Here is a 25,097-nt window from a genome sequence, read left to right as displayed (position 1 = left end):
CCAGGCTAGAGATGATTTTCATATAAATGTTGAATTATTATGCTTTTCAGAGCCTGACAAGCGTTTTAATTTTGACACTTGGACTATAGGATGAATACTTGATTTTTCAAGAGATAATTTTCATAAAAATATTGAATTATTATGCTTTTCAGAGCCTGACAAGCGTTTTAATTTTGACACTTGGACTATAGGATGAATACTTGATTTTTCAAGATATACGCTCTCAATGTAGTACTCGTTTGAGACTCTTTTTCTATACGGACGAAGCAAGAGATGATTTTCTTTAAGATGTTGATTTATTATGCTTTTCAGAGCCTGAGACGCGTTTGAATTATTACATTTCGTCTATTGGATCAAAACTTGATTTTTTGAGAAATTCACGTTCCTTGCAAGTAATCGTTTGTAACGCATTTTCTCTACAGCCGAGGCCAAACAAGATTTCCTTTAAAATGTTGAATTATTAAGCCTTTCAGAGCCTGAATAGCCTTTCAGTTATCACAATTGGACTTTAGGATGAGTACTTGATTTTTCGAGAAAAATGCTAGTACTCGTTTGAAACTCATTTCCTGAACAGGCCAAGCCAGTTGATTTTTATAAAAATGTTGATTTATTATGCTTTTCAGAGCCTGAAAAGCGTTTCAATTCTGACATTTGGACTGTACGATGAATACTCGATTTTTCGAGATATACGCTTTCAATGCTTGTACACGTTTGTAACTCATTTTCTCTACAGACCTAGCGAAAGATGATTTTCGTTTAAATGTTGAATTATTAAGCTTTTCAGAGCCTGAAAAGCGTTTTAAATGTCACATTTCGATTATAGGAATAAAGCGTGATTTGTCGTAAAATTCGCGTTCAATGCTAATACTTACTTGAGACTCATTTTCTATACAGACCTAGCCAGAGATGATTATCATTTAAATGTTGTTTTATTATGCTTTGCAGATCCTGAAAAGCGTTTTCATTATCACATTTGGACTATTGGATGAATACTTGATTTTTCGAGAAATTCGCGTTCAATGCTAATACTCACTTGAGATTCATTTTCTATACAGACCAAGCCAGAGATGATTTTCTTTAAAATGATGAATTATTAAGCTTTTCAGAGCCAGAGTAGGGTTTCAATTATCACATTTGGACTTTAGGATGAATACTTAATTTTTCGATAAAAATGCTAGTACTCGTTTAAAACTCATATCCTCAAGAGGCCAAGCCAGTTGATTTTTATAAAAATGTTGATTTATTATGCTTTTCAGAGTCTGAAAAGCGTTTCAATTCTGACATTTGGACTGTACGTTGAATACTCGATTTTTCGAGATATACGCTTTCAATGCTTGTACACGTTTGTAACTCATTTTCTCTACCGACTTAGCGAAAGATGATTTTCATTTAAATGTTGAATTATTAAGCTTTTCAGAGCCTGAAAAGCGTTTTAATTATCACATTTCGATTATAGGAACAAAGCGTGATTTGTCGCAAAATTCGCGTTCAATGCTAATACTTACTTGAGACTCATTTTCTATGCAGACCTAGCCAGAGATGATCATAAATTAAATGTCGAATTATTAAGCTTTTCAGACTCTTAAAGCGTTTTAAATATCACATTTGGGCTTTAGGATGAATACTTGATTTTTCGAGAAATTCGCGTTAAATGCTAATATTCACTTGAGACTCTTTTTCTATACGGACGAAGCAAGAGATGATTTTCATTAAGATGTTGATTTATTATGCTTTTCAGAGCCTGAGACGCGTTTGAATTATTACATTTCGTCTATTGGATAAAAACTTGATATTTTGAGAAATTCACGTTCCATGCAAGTTATCGTTTGTAACGCATTTTCTCTACAGCCGAGGCCAAACAAGATTTCCTTTAAAATGTTGAATTATTAAGCTTCTCAGAGCCTGAATAGCCTTTCAGTTATCACAATTGGACTTTAGGATGAGTACTTGATTTTTCGAGAAAAATGCTAGTACTCGTTTGAAACTCATTTCCTCAACAGGCCAAGCCAGTTGATTTTTATAAAAATGTTGATTTATTATGCTTTTCAGAGCCTGAAAAGCGTTTCAATTCTGACATTTGGACTGTACGTTGAATACTCGATTTTTCGAGATATACGCTTTCAATGCTTGTACACGTTTGTAACTCATTTTCTCTACAGAAATAGCGAAAGATGATTTTCTTTTAAATGTTGAACTATTAAGCTTTTCAGAGCATGAAAAGCGTTTTAATTATCACATTTCGATTATAGGAACAAAGCGTGATTTGTCGTAAAATTCGCGTTCAATGCTAATACTTACATGAGACTCATTTTCTATACAGACCTAGCCAGAGATGATTATCATTTAAATGTTGTTTTATTATGCTTTGCACATCCTGAAAAGCGTTTTCATTATCAGATTTGGACTATAGGATGAATACTTGATTTTTCGAGAAATTCGCGTTCAATGCTAATACTCACTTGATATTCATTTTCTATACAGACCAAGCTATATATGATTTTCTTTAAAATGATGAATTATTAAGCTTTTCAGAGCCTGAGAAGGGTTTCAATTATCACATTTGGACTTCAGGATGAATACTTAATTTTTCGATAAAAATGCTAGTGCTCGTTTGAAACTCATATCCTCAGGAGGCCAAGCCAGTTGATTTTTATAAAAATGTTGATTTATTATGCTTTTCAGAGCCTGAAAAGCGTTTCAATTCTGACATTTCGACTGTACGATGAATACTCGATTTTTCGAGATATACGCTTTCAATGCTTGCACACGTTTGTAACTCATTTTCTCTACAGACCTAGCGAAAGATGATTTTCGTTTAAATGTTGAATGATTAAGCTTTTCAGAGCCTGAAAAGCGTTTTAATTGTCACATTTCGATTATAGGAACAAAGCGTGATTTGTCGTAAAATTCGCGTTCAATGCTAATACTTACTTGAGACTCATTTTCTATACAGACCTAGCCAGAGATGATTATCATTTAAATGTTGTTTTATTATGCTTTGCAGATCCTGAAAAGCGTTTTCATTATCACATTTGGACTATAGGATGAATACTTGATTTTTCGAGAAATTCGCGTTCAATCCTAATACTCACTTGATATTCATTTTCTATACAGACCAAGCCATATATGATTTTCTTTAAAATGATGAATTATTAAGCTTTTCAGAGCCTGAGTAGGGTTTCAATTATCACATTTGGACTTTAAGATGAATACTTAATTTTTCGATAAAAATGCTAGTACTCGTTTGAAACTCATATCCTCAAGAGGCCAAGCCAGTTGATTTTTATAAAAATGTTGATTTATTATGCTTTTCAGGGCCTGAAAAGCGTTTCAATTCTGACATTTGGACTGTACGATGAATAATCGATTTTTCGAGATATACGCTTTTAATGCTTGTACACGTTTGTAACTCATTTTCTCTACAGACCTAGCGAAAGATGATTTTCGTTTAAATGTTGAATTATTAAGCTTTTCAGAGCCTGAAAAGCGTTTTAATTGTCACTTTTCGATTATAGGAACAAAGCGTGATTTGTCGTAAAATTCGCGTTCAATGCTAATACTTACTTGAGACTCATTTTCTATACAGACCTAGCCAGAGATGATTATCATTTAAATGTTGTTTTATTATGCTTTGCAGATCCTGAAAAGCGTTTTCATTATCACATTTGGGCAATAGGATGAATACTTGATTTTTCGAGAAATTCGCGTTCAATGCTAATACTCACTTGAGATTCATTTTCTCAACAGACCAAGCCAGAGATGATTTTTTTTAAAAATGTTGAAGGTAAAACGTCAACCGTCGGAAGCCGAGCGAGTTAAGAGAACCGGTCCTGCGGGAGCACTTGCCCACCTCGGGAACTCCGGCTCATCCGAACGAATGTAGGATGAAGCCTGCACCGAGTTAAAGCAATTGAAAAGCGTTCTAATTATGACATTTTACCCATAGGATCAATACTTGATTTCTACTGTAATTCAAGTTCCATGCTAGTTCTCGTTTGAAACTCATTTTCTCTATAGACCAATCCAGAAATTATTTTCATAAAGATGTTGTATTGTTATGCTTTTCAGAGCCTCAAATGTGTTTTAATTATGACATTTCGATTATAGTATTAAAACATGATTTCTCGAGAAATGCTTGCACTCGTTTTTAACTCATTTTGTCTACAGACCAAGCTAGAGATGATTTTCATAAAAATGTTGAATTATTATGCTTTTCAGAGCCTGACAAGCGTTTTAATTTTGACACTTGGACTATAGGATGAATACTTGATTTTTCAAGATATACGCTCTCAATGTAGTACTCGTTTGAGATTCATTTTCTATGCAGACCTAGCCAGAGATGATCATAAATTAAATGTCGAATTATTAAGCTTTTCAGACTCTTAAAGCGTTTTAAATATCACATTTGGGCTTTAGGATGAGTACTTGATATTTCGAGAAATTCGCGTTAAATGCTAATATTCACTTGAGACTCTTTTTCTATACGGACGAAGCGAGAGATGATTTTCTTTAAGATGTTGATTTATTATGCTTTTCAGAGCCTGAGACGCGTTTGAATTATTACATTTCGTCTATTGGATAAAAACTTGATATTTTGAGAAATTCACGTTCCATGCAAGTAATCGTTTGTAACGCATTTTCTCTACAGCCGAGGCCAAACAAGATTTCCTTTAAAATGTTGAATTATTAAGCTTTTCAGAGCCTGAATAGCCTTTCAGTTATCACAATTGGACTTTAGGATGAATACTTAATTTTTCGAGAAATTCGCGTTCAATGCTAATACTCACTTGAGATTCATTTTCTATACAAACCAAGCCAGAGATGATTTTCTTTAAAATGTTGAATTATTATGTCTTTCAGAGCCTGAGTAGGGTTTCAATTATCACATTTGGACTTTAGGATGAATACTAGTGCTCGTTTGAAAATCATATCCTCAAGAGGCCAAGCCAGTTGATTTTTATAAAAATGTTGATTTATTATGCTTTTCAGTGCCTGAAAAGCGTTTCAATTCTGACATTTGGACTGTACGTTGAATACTCGATTTTTCGAGATATACGCTTTCAATGCTTGTACACGTTTGTAACTCATTTTCTCTACAGACCTAGCGAAAGATGATTTTCATTTAAATGTTGAATTATTAAGCTTTTCAGAGCATGAAAAGCGTTTTAACTATCACATTTCGATTATAGGAACAAAGCGTGATTTGTCGTAAAATTCGCGTTCAATGCTAATACTTACATGAGACTCATTTTCTATACAGTCCTAGCCAGAGATGATTATCATTTAAATGTTGTTTTATTATGGTTTGCACATCCTGAAAAGCGTCTTCATTATCACATTTGGACTATAGGATGAATACTTAATTTTTCGAGAAATTCGCGTTCAATGCTAATACTCACTTGAGATTCATTTTCTATACAGACCAAGCCAGAGATGATTTTCTTTAAAATGTTGAATTATTATGTCTTTCAGAGCCTGAAAAGCGTTATAATTCTGAAATTTGGACTATACGATGAATACTTGATTTTTCCAGATATCAATGCTAATACAGGTTTTAAACTAATTTTCTCTGTAGACCTAGCCAGAGATGATTTTCATAAAAATGTTGAATTATTATGCTTTTCAGACCTGAAAAGAGTTTTAATTTTGACACTTTTTCTTTGTAATGAATACTTGATTCATTGAGATATACGCTTTCAATGCTACTACTCGTTTGAGACTCATTTTCTCTACAGACCTAGCCAGAGATGATCTTAATTTAAATGTTGAATTATTAAGCTTTTCGGAGCCTGGAAGGCGTTTTTTTTATGACATTTCGATTATAGTATTAAAACATGATTTCTCGAGAAATTCACGTTCAATGCTTGCACTCGTTTTTAACTCATTTTCTCTACAGACCAACCCAGAAATTATTTTCATAAAGATGATGTATTATTATGCTTTTCAGAGCTTCAAAAGTGTTTTAATTATGCCTTTTCGATTATAGTATTAAAACATGACTTGTCGAGAAATTCACGTTCAATGCTAGCACTCGTTTTTAACTCATTTTCTCTACAGACCAAGCCAGATTTGATTTTCCTTCAAATGTTGAATTATTACGCTTTTCAGAGGCTGAAAATCGTTTTAATTATAACATTTCGACTATACTATGAATACTTGATTTTTCAGGAAATTCGCGTTTAATGCTAATATTGGTTTGAAACTCATTATTCTACCGAACAAGCCAGAGATAATTTTCATTAAAATGTTGAATTATTATGCTTTCAGAGCCTGAAAAGCGTTTTAATGTTGACACTTGGACTATGGGATGAATACTTGATACTTCGAGATATACGCTTTCAATCCTAGTACTCCTTTCAGACTCATTTTCTCTACAGACCTAGCCAGAGATGATCTTAATTTAAATTTTTAATTATTAAGTTTTTCAGACACTTAAAGCGTTTTAAATATCACATTTGGACTATAGGACAAAACTTGATCTTTCTAGATTTCTAGATACCCTTCCATTGCTAATACTCACTTGAGACTCATCTTCTATACAGACCATGCCAGAGATGATTTTCTTTAAAATGTAGAATTATTGTGCTTTTCTGAGCCTGAAAAGCGTTTTAATTATGACATTCTTCCTATCGGATCAAAACTTGATTTATCGAGTTCAATGCCAATACTTACTTGAGACTCATTTTCTATACAGACCAAGCCAGAGATGATTTTCTTTAAAATGTTGAATTATTATGTCTTTCAGATCCTGAAAAGCGTTATAATCTTGACATTTGGACTATGCGATGAATACTTGATCTTTCCAGATATACGCTATCAATGCTATCAAGGTTTAAAACTCATTTTCTCAACAGACCAAGACAGAGATGATTTTTTTTTTAAATGTTGAATTATTATACTTTTCAGAGCTTGAAAAGCGTTCTAATTATGACATTTTACCTATAGGATCAATACTTGATTTCTCCTGAAATTCAAGATCCATGCTAGTTCTCGTTTGAAAGTCATTTTCTCTACAGACCAACCCAGAAATTATTTTCATAAAAATGTTGTATTGTTATGCTTTTGAGAGCCTCAAAATTGTTTTAATTATGACATTTCGATTATAGTATTAAAACATGATTTCTCGAGAAATTTACGTTCAATACTTGCACTCGTTTTTAACTCATTTTGTCTACAGACGAAGCCATAGATGATTTTCATAAAAATGTTGAATTATTATGCTTTTCAGAGCCTGAAAAGCGTTTTAATTTTGACACTTGGACTATAGGATGAATACTTGAATTTTCAAGATTTACGCTTTCAATGCTAGTACTGGTTTGAGACTCGTTTTCTCTGGAGACCTAGCCAGAGATGATCTTAATTTAAATGTGGAATTATAAAGCTTCTCAGACCCTTAAAGCGTTTTAAATATCGCATTTGGACTTTAGGATGAGTACTTCATTTTTCGAGAAAAATGCTAGTACTCGTTTGAAACTCATTTCCTCAACAGACCAAGCCAGATTTGATTTTCCTTAAGATGTTCAATTATAACGCTTTTCAGAGACAAAAGAAGCGTTTTAATTATAACATTTCGACTATACTATGAATACTTGAACTTTCAAGAAATTCGCGTTAAATGCTAATATTGGTTTGAAACTCATTTTTTCTACCGACCTAGCCAGAGATGATTTTCATTCAAATGCACAACTATTAAGCTTTGAAACTCATTTTGTCTACCGACCAACCCAGAAATTATTTTCATAAAGATGTATTATTTTGCTTTTCAGAGCTTTAAAGTGTTTTAATTATGACATTTCGATTATAGTATTAAAACATGATTTGTCGAGATATTCACGTTCAATGCTTGCACTCGTTTTTAACTCATTTTCTCTACAGACCAAGCCAGAGATGATCTTCTTTAAAATGTTGATTTATTATACCTTTCAGAGCCTGAAAAACGTTTTAATTCTGACATTTGAATACTTGATTTTTCGAGATATACGATTTCAATGCTAATACTCACTTGAGACTCATTTTCTATACAGACCTAGCCAGAGATGATTATCATTTAAATGTTGAATTATTAAGCTTTTCAGAGCTTGAAAGGAGTTTTAATTATTACCTTTCTCCTATAGGATCAAAACTTGATTTCTCCAGAAATTCACGTTACATGCTAGTACTCGTTTGAAACGCATTTTCTCTACACACCAAGCCAGAGATGATTTTCATTAAAATGTTTAATTATTATGCTTTTCAGATCCTGGAAAGAGTTTTCATTATCACATTTGGACTATAGGATGAATACTTGATCTTTCGAGATATACCCTTTCAATGCTAATACTCACATGAGACTCATTTTCTCTACAGACCAAGCCAGGGATGATTTTCTTTAAAATGTTGAATTATTATACTTTTCAGAGCCTGAAAAGCGTTTTAATTATCACACCTTGACTATAGTATCAAAATTTGATTTTTCGAGAAATTAACTTTCAATGCAAATATTCAGTTGAGAATCCTTTTCTATACAGACCAAGCCAGAGATGATTTTCTATAAATTGTTAAATTATTATGCTTTTCAGAGACTGAAAAGCGTTTTAATTGTGACATTTTACCTATGGGATCAAAACTTGATTTCTCCTGAAATTCATGTTCCATGCTTGTTCTCGTTTGAAAATCATTTTCTCTACAGACCAAGCCAGAGATCATTTTCATCAAAATGTTGAATTATTATGCTTTTACTTGATTTTTCGAGAAATTCGAGTTCAATGCTAATACTCACTTGAGATTCATTTTCTATACAGACCAAGCCAGAGATGATTTTCTTTAAAATGTTGAATTATTATGTCTTTCAGATCCTGAAAAGCGTTATAATTTTGACATTTGGACTATGCGATGAATACTTGTTTTTTCCAGATATACGCTATCAATCACAGGTTTAAAACTCATTTTCTCAACAGACCAAGCCAGAGATGATTTTCTTTAAAATGTTGAATTATTATGCTTTTAGAGCATGAAAAGCGTTTTATTTATGACATTCTACCTATAGGATCAAAACTTGATTTCTCCTGAAATTCGTTTTCCTTGCTAGTTCTCGTTTGAAACTCATTTTCTCTACAGACCAACCAGAAATTATGTTCATAAAAGATGTTGTATTATTATGCCTTTCAGAGCCTCAAAAGTGATTTAATTATGACATTTCGTTTATTGTATTAAAACATGATTTCTCGAGAAATTCACGCTCAATGCTTGCACTCGTTTTTAACTCATTTTCTCTACAGACCAAGCCAGAGATGATTTTCATCAAAATGTTGAATTATTATGTTTCTCAGAGACTGAAAAGCGTTATAATTTTGACACTTGGACTATACGATGAATACTAGATTTTTCCAGATATACGCTATCAATGCTAATACAGCTGTAAAACTCATTTTCTCCACAGACATAGCAAGAGATGAACTTCATTCAAATGTACAACTATTAAGCTTTTCAGAGCCTGAAAAGCGTTTTAATTATGACATTTCCATTATAGTATTAAAACATGATTTGTCGAGAAAAACTCACGCTCAATGCTTGAACTCGCTTTCAACTCATTTTCTGTACGGACCAAGCAAGAGATGATTTTCTTTAAAATGTTGAATTATTAAGCTTTTCAGAGCCTGAATAGCGTTTTAATTATAACATTTCGACTATACTATGAATACTTGAACTTTCAAGAAATTCGCGTTAAATGCTAATATTGGTTTGAAACTCATTTTTTCTACCGACCTAGCCAGAGATGATTTTCATTCAAATGCACAACTATTAAGCTTTGAAACTCATTTTGTCTACCGACCAACCCAGAAATTATTTTCATAAAGATGTATTATTTTGCTTTTCAGAGCTTTAAAGTGTTTTAATTATGACATTTCGATTATAGTATTAAAACATGATTTGTCGAGATATTCACGTTCAATGCTTGCACTCGTTTTTAACTCATTTTCTCTACAGACCAAGCCAGAGATGATCTTCTTTAAAATGTTGATTTATTATACCTTTCAGAGCCTGAAAAACGTTTTAATTCTGACATTTGAATACTTGATTTTTCGAGATATACGATTTCAATGCTAATACTCACTTGAGACTCATTTTCTATACAGACCTAGCCAGAGATGATTATCATTTAAATGTTGAATTATTAAGCTTTTCAGAGCTTGAAAGGAGTTTTAATTATTACCTTTCTCCTATAGGATCAAAACTTGATTTCTCCAGAAATTCACGTTACATGCTAGTACTCGTTTGAAACGCATTTTCTCTACACACCAAGCCAGAGATGATTTTCATTAAAATGTTTAATTATTATGCTTTTCAGATCCTGGAAAGAGTTTTCATTATCACATTTGGACTATAGGATGAATACTTGATCTTTCGAGATATACCCTTTCAATGCTAATACTCACATGAGACTCATTTTCTCTACAGACCAAGCCAGGGATGATTTTCTTTAAAATGTTGAATTATTATACTTTTCAGAGCCTGAAAAGCGTTTTAATTATCACACCTTGACTATAGTATCAAAATTTGATTTTTCGAGAAATTAACTTTCAATGCAAATATTCAGTTGAGAATCCTTTTCTATACAGACCAAGCCAGAGATGATTTTCTATAAATTGTTAAATTATTATGCTTTTCAGAGACTGAAAAGCGTTTTAATTGTGACATTTTACCTATGGGATCAAAACTTGATTTCTCCTGAAATTCATGTTCCATGCTTGTTCTCGTTTGAAAATCATTTTCTCTACAGACCAAGCCAACATTTTCATCAAAATGTTGAATTATTATGCTTTTACTTGATTTTTCGAGAAATTCGCGTTCAATGCTAATACTCACTTGAGATTCATTTTCTATACAGACCAAGCCAGAGATGATTTTCTTTAAAATGTTGAATTATTATGTCTTTCAGATCCTGAAAAGCGTTATAATTTTGACATTTGGACTATGCGATGAATACTTGTTTTTTCCAGATATACGCTATCAATCACAGGTTTAAAACTCATTTTCTCAACAGACCAAGCCAGAGATGATTTTCTTTAAAATGTTGAATTATTATGCTTTCAGAGCATGAAAAGCGTTTTATTTATGACATTCTACCTATAGGATCAAAACTTGATTTCTCCTGAAATTCGTTTTCCTTGCTAGTTCTCGTTTGAAACTCATTTTCTCTACAGACCAACCAGAAATTATGTTCATAAAAGATGTTGTATTATTATGCCTTTCAGAGCCTCAAAAGTGATTTAATTATGACATTTCGTTTATTGTATTAAAACATGATTTCTCGAGAAATTCACGCTCAATGCTTGCACTCGTTTTTAACTCATTTTCTCTACAGACCAAGCCAGAGATGATTTTCATCAAAATGTTGAATTATTATGTTTCTCAGAGACTGAAAAGCGTTATAATTTTGACACTTGGACTATACGATGAATACTAGATTTTTCCAGATATACGCTATCAATGCTAATACAGCTGTAAAACTCATTTTCTCCACAGACATAGCAAGAGATGAACTTCATTCAAATGTACAACTATTAAGCTTTTCAGAGCCTGAAAAGCGTTTTAATTATGACATTTCCATTATAGTATTAAAACATGATTTGTCGAGAAAAACTCACGTTCAATGCTTGAACTCGCTTTCAACTCATTTTCTGTACGGACCAAGCAAGAGATGATTTTCTTTAAAATGTTGAATTATTAAGCTTTTCAGAGCCTGAATAGCGTTTTAATTATAACATTTCGACTATACTATGAATACTTGAACTTTCAAGAAATTCGCGTTAAATGCTAATATTGGTTTGAAACTCATTTTTTCTACCGACCTAGCCAGAGATGATTTTCATTCAAATGCACAACTATTAAGCTTTGAAACTCATTTTGTCTACCTACCAACCCAGAAATTATTTTCATAAAGATGTATTATTTTGCTTTTCAGAGCTTTAAAGTGTTTTAATTATGACATTTCGATTATAGTATTAAAACATGATTTGTCGAGATATTCACGTTCAATGCTTGCACTCGTTTTTAACTCATTTTCTCTACAGACCAAGCCAGAGATGATCTTCTTTAAAATGTTGATTTATTATACCTTTCAGAGCCTGAAAAACGTTTTAATTCTGACATTTGAATACTTTATTTTTCGAGATATACGATTTCAATGCTAATACTCACTTGAGACTCATTTTCTATACAGACCTAGCCAGAGATGATTATCATTTAAATGTTGAATTATTAAGCTTTTCAGAGCTTGAAAGGAGTTTTAATTATTACCTTTCTCCTATAGGATCAAAACTTGATTTCTCCAGAAATTCACGTTACATGCTAGTACTCGTTTGAAACGCATTTTCTCTACACACCAAGCCAGAGATGATTTTCATTAAAATGTTTAATTATTATGCTTTTCAGATCCTGGAAAGAGTTTTCATTATCACATTTGGACTATAGGATGAATACTTGATCTTTCGAGATATACCCTTTCAATGCTAATACTCACATGAGACTCATTTTCTCTACAGACCAAGCCAGGGATGATTTTCTTTAAAATGTTGAATTATTATACTTTTCAGAGCCTGAAAAGCGTTTTAATTATCACACCTTGACTATAGTATCAAAATTTGATTTTTCGAGAAATTAACTTTCAATGCAAATATTCAGTTGAGAATCCTTTTCTATACAGACCAAGCCAGAGATGATTTTCTATAAATTGTTAAATTATTATGCTTTTCAGAGACTGAAAAGCGTTTTAATTGTGACATTTTACCTATGGGATCAAAACTTGATTTCTCCTGAAATTCATGTTCCATGCTTGTTCTCGTTTGAAAATCATTTTCTCTACAGACCAAGCCAACATTTTCATCAAAATGTTGAATTATTATGCTTTTACTTGATTTTTCGAGAAATTCGCGTTCAATGCTAATACTCACTTGAGATTCATTTTCTATACAGACCAAGCCAGAGATGATTTTCTTTAAAATGTTGAATTATTATGTCTTTCAGATCCTGAAAAGCGTTATAATTTTGACATTTGGACTATGCGATGAATACTTGTTTTTTCCAGATATACGCTATCAATCACAGGTTTAAAACTCATTTTCTCAACAGACCAAGCCAGAGATGATTTTCTTTAAAATGTTGAATTATTATGCTTTCAGAGCATGAAAAGCGTTTTATTTATGACATTCTACCTATAGGATCAAAACTTGATTTCTCCTGAAATTCGTTTTCCTTGCTAGTTCTCGTTTGAAACTCATTTTCTCTACAGACCAACCAGAAATTATGTTCATAAAAGATGTTGTATTATTATGCCTTTCAGAGCCTCAAAAGTGATTTAATTATGACATTTCGTTTATTGTATTAAAACATGATTTCTCGAGAAATTCACGCTCAATGCTTGCACTCGTTTTTAACTCATTTTCTCTACAGACCAAGCCAGAGATGATTTTCATCAAAATGTTGAATTTTTATGTTTCTCAGAGACTGAAAAGCGTTATAATTTTGACACTTGGACTATACGATGAATACTAGATTTTTCCAGATATACGCTATCAATGCTAATACAGCTGTAAAACTCATTTTCTCCACAGACATAGCAAGAGATGAACTTCATTCAAATGTACAACTATTAAGCTTTTCAGAGCCTGAAAAGCGTTTTAATTATGACATTTCCATTATAGTATTAAAACATGATTTGTCGAGAAAAACTCACGTTCAATGCTTGAACTCGCTTTCAACTCATTTTCTGTACGGACCAAGCAAGAGATGATTTTCTTTAAAATGTTGAATTATTAAGCTTTTCAGAGCCTGAAAAGCGTTTTAATTATAACATTTCGACTATACTATGAATACTTGAACTTTCAAGAAATTCGCGTTAAATGCTAATATTGGTTTGAAACTCATTTTGTCTACCGACCAACCCAGAAATTATTTTCATAAAGATGTATTATTTTGCTTTTCAGAGCTTTAAAGGTTTTTTAATTATGACATTTCGATTATAGTATTAAAACATGATTTCTCGAGAAATTCACGTTCAATGCTTGCACTAGTTTTTAATTCATTTTGTCTACAGACCAAGCCAGAGATGATCTTCTTTAAAATGTTGATTTAATATACCTTTCAGAGCCTGAAAAACGTATTAATTCTGACATTTGAATACTTGATTTTTCGAGATATACGATTTCAATGCTAATACTCACTTGAGACTCATTTTCTATACAGACCTAGCCAGAGGTGATTATCATTTAAATGTTGAATTATTAAGCTTTTCAGAGCTTGAAACGGGTTTTAATTATTACCTTTCTCCTATAGGATCAAAACTTGATTTCTCCAGAAATTCACGTTACATGCTAGTACTCGTTTGAAACGCATTTTCTCTACACACCAAGCCAGAGATGATTTTCATTAAAATGTTGAATTATTATGCTTTTCAGATCCTGGAAAGAGTTTTCATTATCACATTTGGACTATAGGATGAATACTTGATCTTTCGAGATATACCCTTTCAATGCTAATACTCACATGAGACTCATTTTCTCTACAGACCAAGCCAGAGATGATTTTCTTTAAAATGTTGAATTATTATACTTATCAGAGCCTGAAAAGCGTTTTAATTATCACACCTTGACTATAGTATCAAAATTTGATTTTTCGAGAAATTAACTTTCAATGCAAATATTCAGTTGAGAATCCTTTTCTATACAGACCAAGCCAGAGATGATTTTCTATAAAATGTTAAATTATTATGCTTTTCAGAGACTGAAAAATGTTTTAATTGTGACATTTTACCTATGGAATCAAAACTTGATTTCTCCTGAAATTCAAGATCCATGCTAGTTCTCGTTTGAAACTCATTTTCTCTACACACCAACCAGAAATTATTTTCATAAAGATGTTGTATTATTTTGTTTTTCAGAGCCTCAAAAGTGTTTTAATTATGACATTTCGTTTATAGTATTAAAACATGATTTCTCGAGAAATTCACGTTCAATGCTTGCACTCGTTTTATACTCATTTTCTCTACAGACCAAGCCAGAGATGATTTTCATCAAAATGTTGAATTATTATGCTTCTCAGAGACTGAAAAGCGTTATAATTTTGACACTTGGACTATACGATGAATACTTGATTTTTCCAGATATACGCTATCAATGCTAATACAGCTGTAAAACTCATTTTCCCTACAGACATAGCAAGAGATGAACTTCATTCAAATGTAAAACTATTAAGCTTTTCAGAGTCTGAAAAGCATTTTAATTATGACATTTCCATTATAGTATTAAAACATGATTTCTCGAGAAAAACTCACGTTCACTGCTTGAACTCGCTTTTAACTCATTTTCTGTACGGACCAAGCAACAGATGATTTTCTTTAAAATGTTGAATTATTAAGCTTTTCAGAGCCTGAATAGCGTTTTAATTATAACATTTCGACTATACTATGAATACTTCATTTTTCAAGAAATTCGCGTTAAATGCTAATATTCGTTTGTAACTCATTTTTTCTACAGACCAAGCCAGATATGATTTTCATTAACATCTTGAATTATTATGCTTTTCAGAGCCTGAGACTCGTTTTAATTAATACATTTCCACTATACGATCAAAACTTGACTTTTCGAGAAATTCGCGTTCAATATTAATACTCACTTGAGACTCATGTTCTATACAGACCAAGCCAATAAAAAGATTTTCATTTAAATGTTGAATTATTAAGCTTTTCAGAGACTGAAAAGCGTTTTAATTATCACATTTTGATTATAGCATCAAAGCGTGATTTGTCGTAAAATTCGAGTTCAATGCCAATACTTATTTGAGACTCATTTTCTATACAGACCAAGCCAGAGATGATTTTCTTTAAAATGTTGAATTATTATGTCTTTCAGATTATGAAAAGCGTTATAATTTTGACATTTGGACTATGCGATGAATACTTGATTTTTCCAGATATACGCTATCAATGCTAGCACAGGTTTAAAACTCATTTTCTTAACAGACCAAGACAGAGATGATTTTTTTTAAAAATGTTGAATTATTATACTTTTTAGAGCTTGAAAAGCGTTCTAATTATGACATTTTACCTATAGGATCAATACTTGATTTCTCCTGAAATTCAAGATCCATGCTAGTTCTCGTTTGAAAGTCATTTTCTCTACAGACCAGCCCAGAAATTATTTTCATAAAAATATTGTATTGTTATGCTTTTCAGAGCCTCAAAAGTGTTTTAATTATGACATTTCGATTATAGTATTAAAACATGATTTCTCGAGAAATTTACGTTTTTAACTCATTTTGTCTACAGACCAAGCCATTGATGATTTTCATAAAAATGTTGAATTATTATGCTTTTCAGAGCCTGAAAAGCGTTTTAATTTTGACACTTGGACTATAGGATGAATACTTGATTTTTCAAGATATACGCTTTCAATGCTAGTACTCGTTTGAGACTCGTTTTCTCTGGAGACCTAGCCAGAGATGATCTTAATTTAAATGTGGAATTATAAAGCTTCTCAGACCCTTAAAGCGTTTTAAATGTCGTATTTGGACTTTAGGATGAGTACTTGATTTTTCGAGAATTTTGCGTTAAATGATAATATTCAATTGAGACTCTTTTTCTATACGGACCAAGCCAGAGATGATTTTCTTTAAGATATTGAATTATTAAGCTTTTCTGAGCCTGAATAGCGTTTCAGTTATCACATTTGGACTTTAGGATGAGTACTTCATTTTTCGAGAAAAATGCTAGTACTCGTTTGAAACTCATTTCCTCAAAAGACCAAGCCAGATTTGATTTTCCTTAAAATGTTCAATTATAACGATTTAAAGAGACTGAAAAGCGTTTTGATTATAACATTTCGACTATACTATGAATACTTGAACTTTCAAGAAATTCGCGTTAAATGCTAATATTGGTTTGAAACTCATTTTTTCTACCGACCTAGCCAGAGATGATTTTCATTCAAATGCACAACTATTAAGCTTTGAAACTCATTTTGTCTACCGACCAACCCAGAAATTATTTTCATAAAGATGTATTATTTTGCTTTTCAGAGCTTTAAAGGTTTTTTAATTATGACATTTCGATTATAGTATTAAAACATGATTTCTCGAGAAATGCTTGCACTCGTTTTTAACTCATTTTGTCTACAGACCAAGCTAGAGATGATTTTCATAAAAATGTTGAATTATTATGCTTTTCAGATCCTTAAAGCGTTTTAAATATCACATTTGGACTACAGGATCAGTACTTGATTTTTCGAGAAATTCGCGACAAAAGCTAATATTCGTTTGAAACTCATTTTCTCTACAGACCAAGCAAGAGATGATTATAATTAAAATGTTGAATTATTATGCTTTTCAAAGCCTGAAAAGCGTTTTAATTATTACATTTCGCCCATAGGATCAAAACTTGATTTTTTGAGAAATTCACGTTCCATGCTAGTACTCGTTTGAAACGCATTTTCTCTACAGGCTAATCCAGACATGATTTCCTTTAAAATTTTGAATTATTAAGCTTTTCAGAACCTGAAAAGCGTTTTAATTCTGACATTACTACTATACAATGAATACTTGATTTTTGAATATATATACGTTTTTAATGCTAATACTCACTTGAGACTCTTTTTCTTTACAGACCAAGCCAGAGATGATTTTCTTTAAAATGTTCAATTATTATACTTTGCAGAGCCTGAGAAGCGTTTTATTTATCACACCTTGACTATAGTATCAAAATTTGAGTTTTCGAGAAATTCACTTTCAATGCTAATATTCACTTGAGAGTCCTTTTCTATTTAGACCAAGCCAGAGATGATTTTCTTTAAAATGTTGAATTATTATGCTTTCAGAACCTGAAAAGCGTTTTATTTATGACATTCTACCTATAGGATCAAAACTTGATTTCTCCTGAAATTCATGTTCCATGCTAGTTCTCGTTTGAAACTCATTTTTTCTACAGACCAACCAGAAATTATGTTCATAAAAGATGTTGTATTATTATGCCTTTCAGAGCCTCAAAAGTGATTTAATTATGACATTTCGTTTATTGTATTAAAACATGATTTCTCGAGAAATTCACGTTCAATGCTTGCACTTGTTTTTAACTCATTTTCTCTACAGACCAAGCCAGAGATGATTTTCATCAAAATGTTGAATTATTATGCTTCTCAGAGACTGAAAAGCGTTTTAATTTTGACACTTGGACTATACGATGAATACTTGATTTTTCCTGATATACGCTATCAATGCTAATACAGCTGTAAAACTCATTTTCTCTACAGACATAGCAAGAGATGAACTTCATTCAAATGTACAACTATTAAGCTTTTCAGAGCCTGAAAAGCGTTTTAATTATGACATTTCCATTATAGTATTAAAACATGAATTCTCGAGAAAAACTCACGTTCAATGCTTGAACTCGCTTTTAACTCATTTTCTATACAGACCAAGCCAGAGATGATTTTCTTTAAAATGTTGAATTATTATGCTTTTCAGAGCTTGAAAAGCGTTTTAATTTTGACACTTGGACTATAGGATGAATACTTGATTTTTCAAGATTTACGCTTTCAATGCTAGTACTCGTTTGAGACTCGTTTTCTCTGGAGACCTAGCCAGAGATGATCTTAATTTAAATGTGGAATTATAAAGCTTCTCAGACCCTTAAGGCGTTTTAAATATCGCATTTGGACTTTAGGATGAGTACTTGATTTTTCGAGAATTTCGCGTTAAATGCTAATAGTCACTTGAGACTCTTTTTCTATACGGACCAAGCCAGAGATGATTTTCTTTAAGATATTGAATTATTAAGCTTTTCAGAGCCTGAATAGCGTTTCAGTTATCACATTTGGACTTTAGGATGAGTACTATATTTTTCGAGAAAAATGCTAGTACTCGTTTTAAACTCATTTCCTCAACGGACCAAGCCAGATTTGATTTTCCTTAAAATGTTCAATTATAACGCTTTTCAGAGACTGAAAAGCGTTTTAATTATAACATTTCGACTATACTATGAATACTTGAACTTTCAAGAAATTCGCGTTAAATGCTAATATTGGTTTGAAACTCATTTTTTCTACCGACCTAGCCAGAGATGATTTTCATTCAAATGCACAACTATTAAGCTTTGAAACTCATTTTGTCTACCGACCAACCCAGAAATTATTTTCATAAAGATGTATTATTTTGCTTTTAAGAGCTTTAAAAGTGTTTTAATTATGACATTTCGATTATAGTATTAAAACATGATTTCTCGAGAAATTCACGTTCAATGCTTGTACTCGTTTTTAAAACATTTTCTCTACAGTCCAAGCCAGAGATGATCTTCTTTAAAATGTTGATTTATTATACCTTTCAGAGCTTGAAAAACGTTTTAATTCTGACATTTGAATACTTGATTTTTCTAGATATACGAATTCAATGCTAATACTCACTTGAAACTCATTTTCTCTACAGACCAAGCCAGGGATGATTTTCTTTAAAATGTTGAATTATTATACTTTTCAGAGCCTGAAAAGCGTTTTAATTATCACACCTTGACTATAGTATCAAAATTTGTTTTTTCGAGAAATTAACTTTCAATGCAAATATTCAGTTGAGAATCCTTTTCTATACAGACCAAACCAGAGATGATTTTCTATAAAATGTTAAATTATTATGCTTTTCAGAGACTGAAAAGCGTTTTAATTGTGACATTTTACCTATGGGATCAAAACTTGATTTCTCCTGAAATTCATGTTCCATGCTTGTTCTCGTTTGAAACTCATTTTCTCTACAGACCAAGCCAGAGATCATTTTCATCAAAATGTTGAATTATTATGCTTTTCAGAGACTGAAAAGCGTTTTAATTTTGACGCTTGGACTATGGGATGAATACTTCATTCTTCCAGATATACGCTTTCAATGCTAGTGCTCCTTTGAGACTCATTTTCTCTACAGACCTAGCCAGAGATGATCTTATTTTAAATGTTGAATTATTAAGCTTTTCAGACCCTTAAAGCGTTTTAAATATCACATTTGGACTACAGGACGAGTAATTGATTTCTCGAGAAATTCGCGTTAAATGCTAATATTCACTTGAGACTCATTTTCTATACTGAGCAAGCCAGAGATGATTTTCTTTAAAATGTTGAATTATTATGATTTTTAGAACCTGAAAAGCGCTTAATTATTATAATTCGCCTATAGTATCAAAACTTGATTTTTCCAGAAATTCACATTCCATGCTAATACTCGTTTGGAACTCATTTTCTCTGCAGACCAATCCAGAAATGATTTTCATAAAAGTCTTGTATTATTATGCTTTTCAGAGACTGAGATGCATTTAGTTATGACATTTTGACTACAGGATGAGTACTTGATTTTTCGAGAAATTCGCGACCAATGCTAATATTCGTTTGAACTCATTTTCTCTACAGACCAAGCCGTAGGTGATTTTAATTAAAATGTTGAATTATTATGCTTTTCATAGCCTGAAAAGCGTTTTAATTATTACATTTCGCCTATAGGATCAAAACTTGATTTTTTGAGAAATTCACGTTCCATGCTAGTACTCGTTTGAAACGCATTTTCTCTAAAGGCTAATCCAGACATGATTTCCTTTAAAATTTTGAATTATTAAGCTTTTCAGAGCCTGAAAAGCGTTTTAATTCTGACATTACTACTATACAATGAATACTTGATTTTTGGATATATATACGTTTTTAATGCTAATACTCACTTGAGACTCTTTTTCTTTACAGACCAAGCCAGAGATGATTTTCTTTAAAATGTTCTATTATTATACTTTGCAGAGCCTGAAAAGCGTTTTATTTATCACACCTTGACTACAGTATCAAAATTTGATTTTTCGAGAAATTCACTTTCAATGCTAATATTCACTTGAGAGTCCTTTTCTATTTAGACCAAGCCAGAGATGATTTTCTTAAACTGTTGAAATATTATGCTTTCAGAGCCTGAAAAGCGTTCTAATTATGACATTTTACTTATAGGATCAATACTTGATTTGTCCTGAAATTCAAGTTCATGCTAGTTCTCGTTTGAAACTCATTTTCTCTACAGACCAACCCAGAAATTATTTTCATAAAGATAGAGAGCAAGCCAGAGATGATTTTCATAAAAATGTTGAATTATTATGCTTTTCAGAGCCTGAAAAGCGTTTTAATTTTGACACTTGGACTATAGGATGAATACTTGATTTTTCAAGATTACGCTCTCAATGTAGTACTCGTTTGAGACTCATTTTCTCTGGGGACCTAGCCAGAGATGATCTTAATTTAGATGTGGAATTATAAAGCTTCTCAGACCCTTAAAGCGTTTTAAATATCACATTTGGACTTTAGGATGAGTACTTGATTTTTCGAGAATTTCGCGATAAATGCTAATATTCACTTGAGACTCTTTTTCTATACGGACCAAGCCAGACATGATTTCCTTTAAAATGTTGAATTATTACGCTTTTCAGAGCCTGAATAGCGTTTTCATTATCACATTTGGTCTATAGGATTAATACTTGATTTTTCGAGAAATTCGTGTTCAATGCTAATACTCAATTGAGACTCATTTTCTATACAGACCAAGTCAGAGATGAATTTCTTTAAAATGTAGAATAGCTTTTCAGACCCTTAAAGCGTTTTAAATATCACATTTGGACTACAGGTTGAGTACTTGATTACTCGAGAAATTCGCGTTAAATGCTAATACTCAGTTGAGACTCTTTTTCTATACGGACCAAGCCAGAGATTATTTTCTTTAAAATGTTGAATTATTAAGCTTTTCAGAGCCTGAATAGCGTTTTAATTATAACATTTCGACTATACTATGAATACTTGATTTTCCAAGAAATTCGCGTTAAATGTTAATATTGGTTTGAAACTAATTTTCTCTACAGACCAAGCCAGATATGATTTTCATTATAATGTTGAATTATTATGCTTTTCAGAGCCTGAGACGCGTTTTAATTATTACATTTCCACTATACGATCAAAACTTGATTTTTCGAGAAATTCGCGTTCAATATTAGTACTCACTTGAGACTCATGTTCTCTACAGACCAAGCCAATGAAGATTTTCATTTAAATGTTGAATTATTAAGCTTTTCAGAGCCTGAAAAGCGTTTTAATTATCACATTTTGATTATAGGATCAAAGCGTGATTTGTAGTAAAATTCGAGTTCAGTGCTAATACTTACTTGAGACTCATTTTCTATACAGACCAAGCCAGAGATGATTTTTTTTAAATGTTGATTTATTATGCTTTTCAGAGCCTGAAAAGCGTTCTAATTATGACATTTTAAGTATAGGATCAAAACTTGATTTCTCCTGAAATTCAAATTCCATGCTAGTTCTCGTTTGAAACTCATTTTCTCTACAGACCATCCCAGAAATTATTTTCTTAAAGATGTTGTATTATTATGCTTTTCAGAGCCTGAAAATCGTTTTAATTTTGACACTTGGACTATAGGATGAATACTTGATTTTTCAAGATATACGCTCTCAATGTAGTATTCGTTTGAGACTCATTTTCTCTGGAGACCTAGCCAGAGATGATCTTAATTTAGATGTGGAATTATAAAGCTTCTCAGACCCTTAAAGCGTTTTAAATGTCGCATTTGGCTTTAGGATGAGTACTTGATTTTTCGAGAATTTTGCGTTAAATGATAATATTCAATTGAGACTCTTTTTCTATACGGACCAAGCCAGAGATGATTTTCTTTAAAATATTGAATTATTAAGCTTTTCTGAGCCTGAATAGCGTTTCAGTTATCACATTTGGACTTTAGGATGAGTACTTCATTTTTCGAGAAAAATGCTAGTACTCGTTTGAAACTCATTTCCTCAAAAGACCAAGCCAGATTTGATTTTCCTTAAAATGTTCAATTATAACGATTTTCAGAGACTGAAAAGCGTTTTGATTATAACATTTCGACTATACTATGAATACTTGAACTTTCAAGAAATTCGCGTTAAATGCTAATATTGGTTTGAAACTCATTTTTTCTACCGACCTAGCCAGAGATGATTTTCATTCAAATGCACAACTATTAAGCTTTGAAACTCATTTTGTCTACCGACCAACCCAGAAATTATTTTCATAAAGATGTATTATTTTGCTTTTCAGAGCTTTAAAGGTTTTTTAATTATGACATTTCGATTATAGTATTAAAACATGATTTCTCGAGAAATGCTTGCACTCGTTTTTAACTCATTTTGTCTACAGACCAAGCTAGAGATGATTTTCATAAAAATGTTGAATTATTATGCTTTTCAGATCCTTAAAGCGTTTTAAATATCACATTTGGACTACAGGATCAGTACTTGATTTTTCGAGAAATTCGCGACAAAAGCTAATATTCGTTTGAAACTCATTTTCTCTACAGACCAAGCAAGAGATGATTATAATTAAAATGTTGAATTATTATGCTTTTCAAAGCCTGAAAAGCGTTTTAATTATTACATTTCGCCCATAGGATCAAAACTTGATTTTTTGAGAAATTCACGTTCCATGCTAGTACTCGTTTGAAACGCATTTTCTCTACAGGCTAATCCAGACATGATTTCCTTTAAAATTTTGAATTATTAAGCTTTTCAGAACCTGAAAAGCGTTTTAATTCTGACATTACTACTATACAATGAATACTTGATTTTTGAATATATATACGTTTTTAATGCTAATACTCACTTGAGACTCTTTTTCTTTACAGACCAAGCCAGAGATGATTTTCTTTAAAATGTTCTATTATTATACTTTGCAGAGCCTGAAAAGCGTTTTATTTATCACACCTTGACTACAGTATCAAAATTTGATTTTTCGAGAAATTCACTTTCAATGCTAATATTCACTTGAGAGTCCTTTTCTATTTAGACCAAGCCAGAGATGATTTTCTTTAAAATGTTGAATTATTATGCTTTCAGAACCTGAAAAGCGTTTTATTTATGTCATTCTACCTATAGGATCAAAACTTGATTTCTCCTGAAATTCATGTTCCATGCTAGTTCTCGTTTGAAACTCATTTTTTCTACAGACCAACCAGAAATTATGTTCATAAAAGATGTTGTATTATTATGCCTTTCAGAGCCTCAAAAGTGATTTAATTATGACATTTCGTTTATTGTATTAAAACATGATTTCTCGAGAAATTCACGTTCAATGCTTGCACTTGTTTTTAACTCATTTTCTCTACAGACCAAGCCAGAGATGATTTTCATCAAAATGTTGAATTATTATGCTTCTCAGAGACTGAAAAGCGTTTTAATTTTGACACTTGGACTATAGGATGAATACTTGATTTTTCAAGATTTACGCTTTCAATGCTAGTACTCGTTTGAGACTCGTTTTCTCTGGAGACCTAGCCAGAGATGATCTTAATTTAAATGTGGAATTATAAAGCTTCTCAGACCCTTAAAGCGTTTTAAATATCGCATTTGGACTTTAGGATGAGTACTTGATTTTCGAGAATTTCGCGTTAAATGCTAATAGTCACTTGAGACTCTTTTTCTATACGGACCAAGCCAGAGATGATTTTCTTTAAGATATTGAATTATTAAGCTTTTCAGAGCCTGAATAGCGTTTCAGTTATCACATTTGGACTTTAGGATGAGTACTATATTTTTCGAGAAAAATGCTAGTACTCGTTTTAAACTCATTTCCTCAACGGACCAAGCCAGATTTGATTTTCCTTAAAATGTTCAATTATAACGCTTTTCAGAGACTGAAAAGCGTTTTAAATATAACATTTCGACTATACTATGAATACTTGAACTTTCAAGAAATTCGCGTTAAATGCTAATATTGGTTTGAAACTCATTTTTTCTACCGACCTAGCCAGAGATGATTTTCATTCAAATGCACAACTATTAAGCTTTGAAACTCATTTTGTCTACCGACCAACCCAGAAATTATTTTCATAAAGATGTATTATTTTGCTTTTAAGAGCTTTAAAAGTGTTTTAATTATGACATTTCGATTATAGTATTAAAACATGATTTCTCGAGAAATTCACGTTCAATGCTTGCACTCGTTTTTAAAACATTTTCTCTACAGTCCAAGCCAGAGATGATCTTCTTTAAAATGTTGATTTATTATACCTTTCAGAGCTTGAAAAA

Source organism: Lepisma saccharinum, chromosome 30, assembly GCF_977018435.1.
Source record: "Lepisma saccharinum chromosome 30, izLepSacc3.1, whole genome shotgun sequence".
Lineage (NCBI taxonomy): Eukaryota > Metazoa > Arthropoda > Insecta > Zygentoma > Lepismatidae > Lepisma > Lepisma saccharinum.
The sequence above is the reverse complement of the archived record's forward strand: the minus strand, read 5'-3'. Positions refer to the sequence as shown.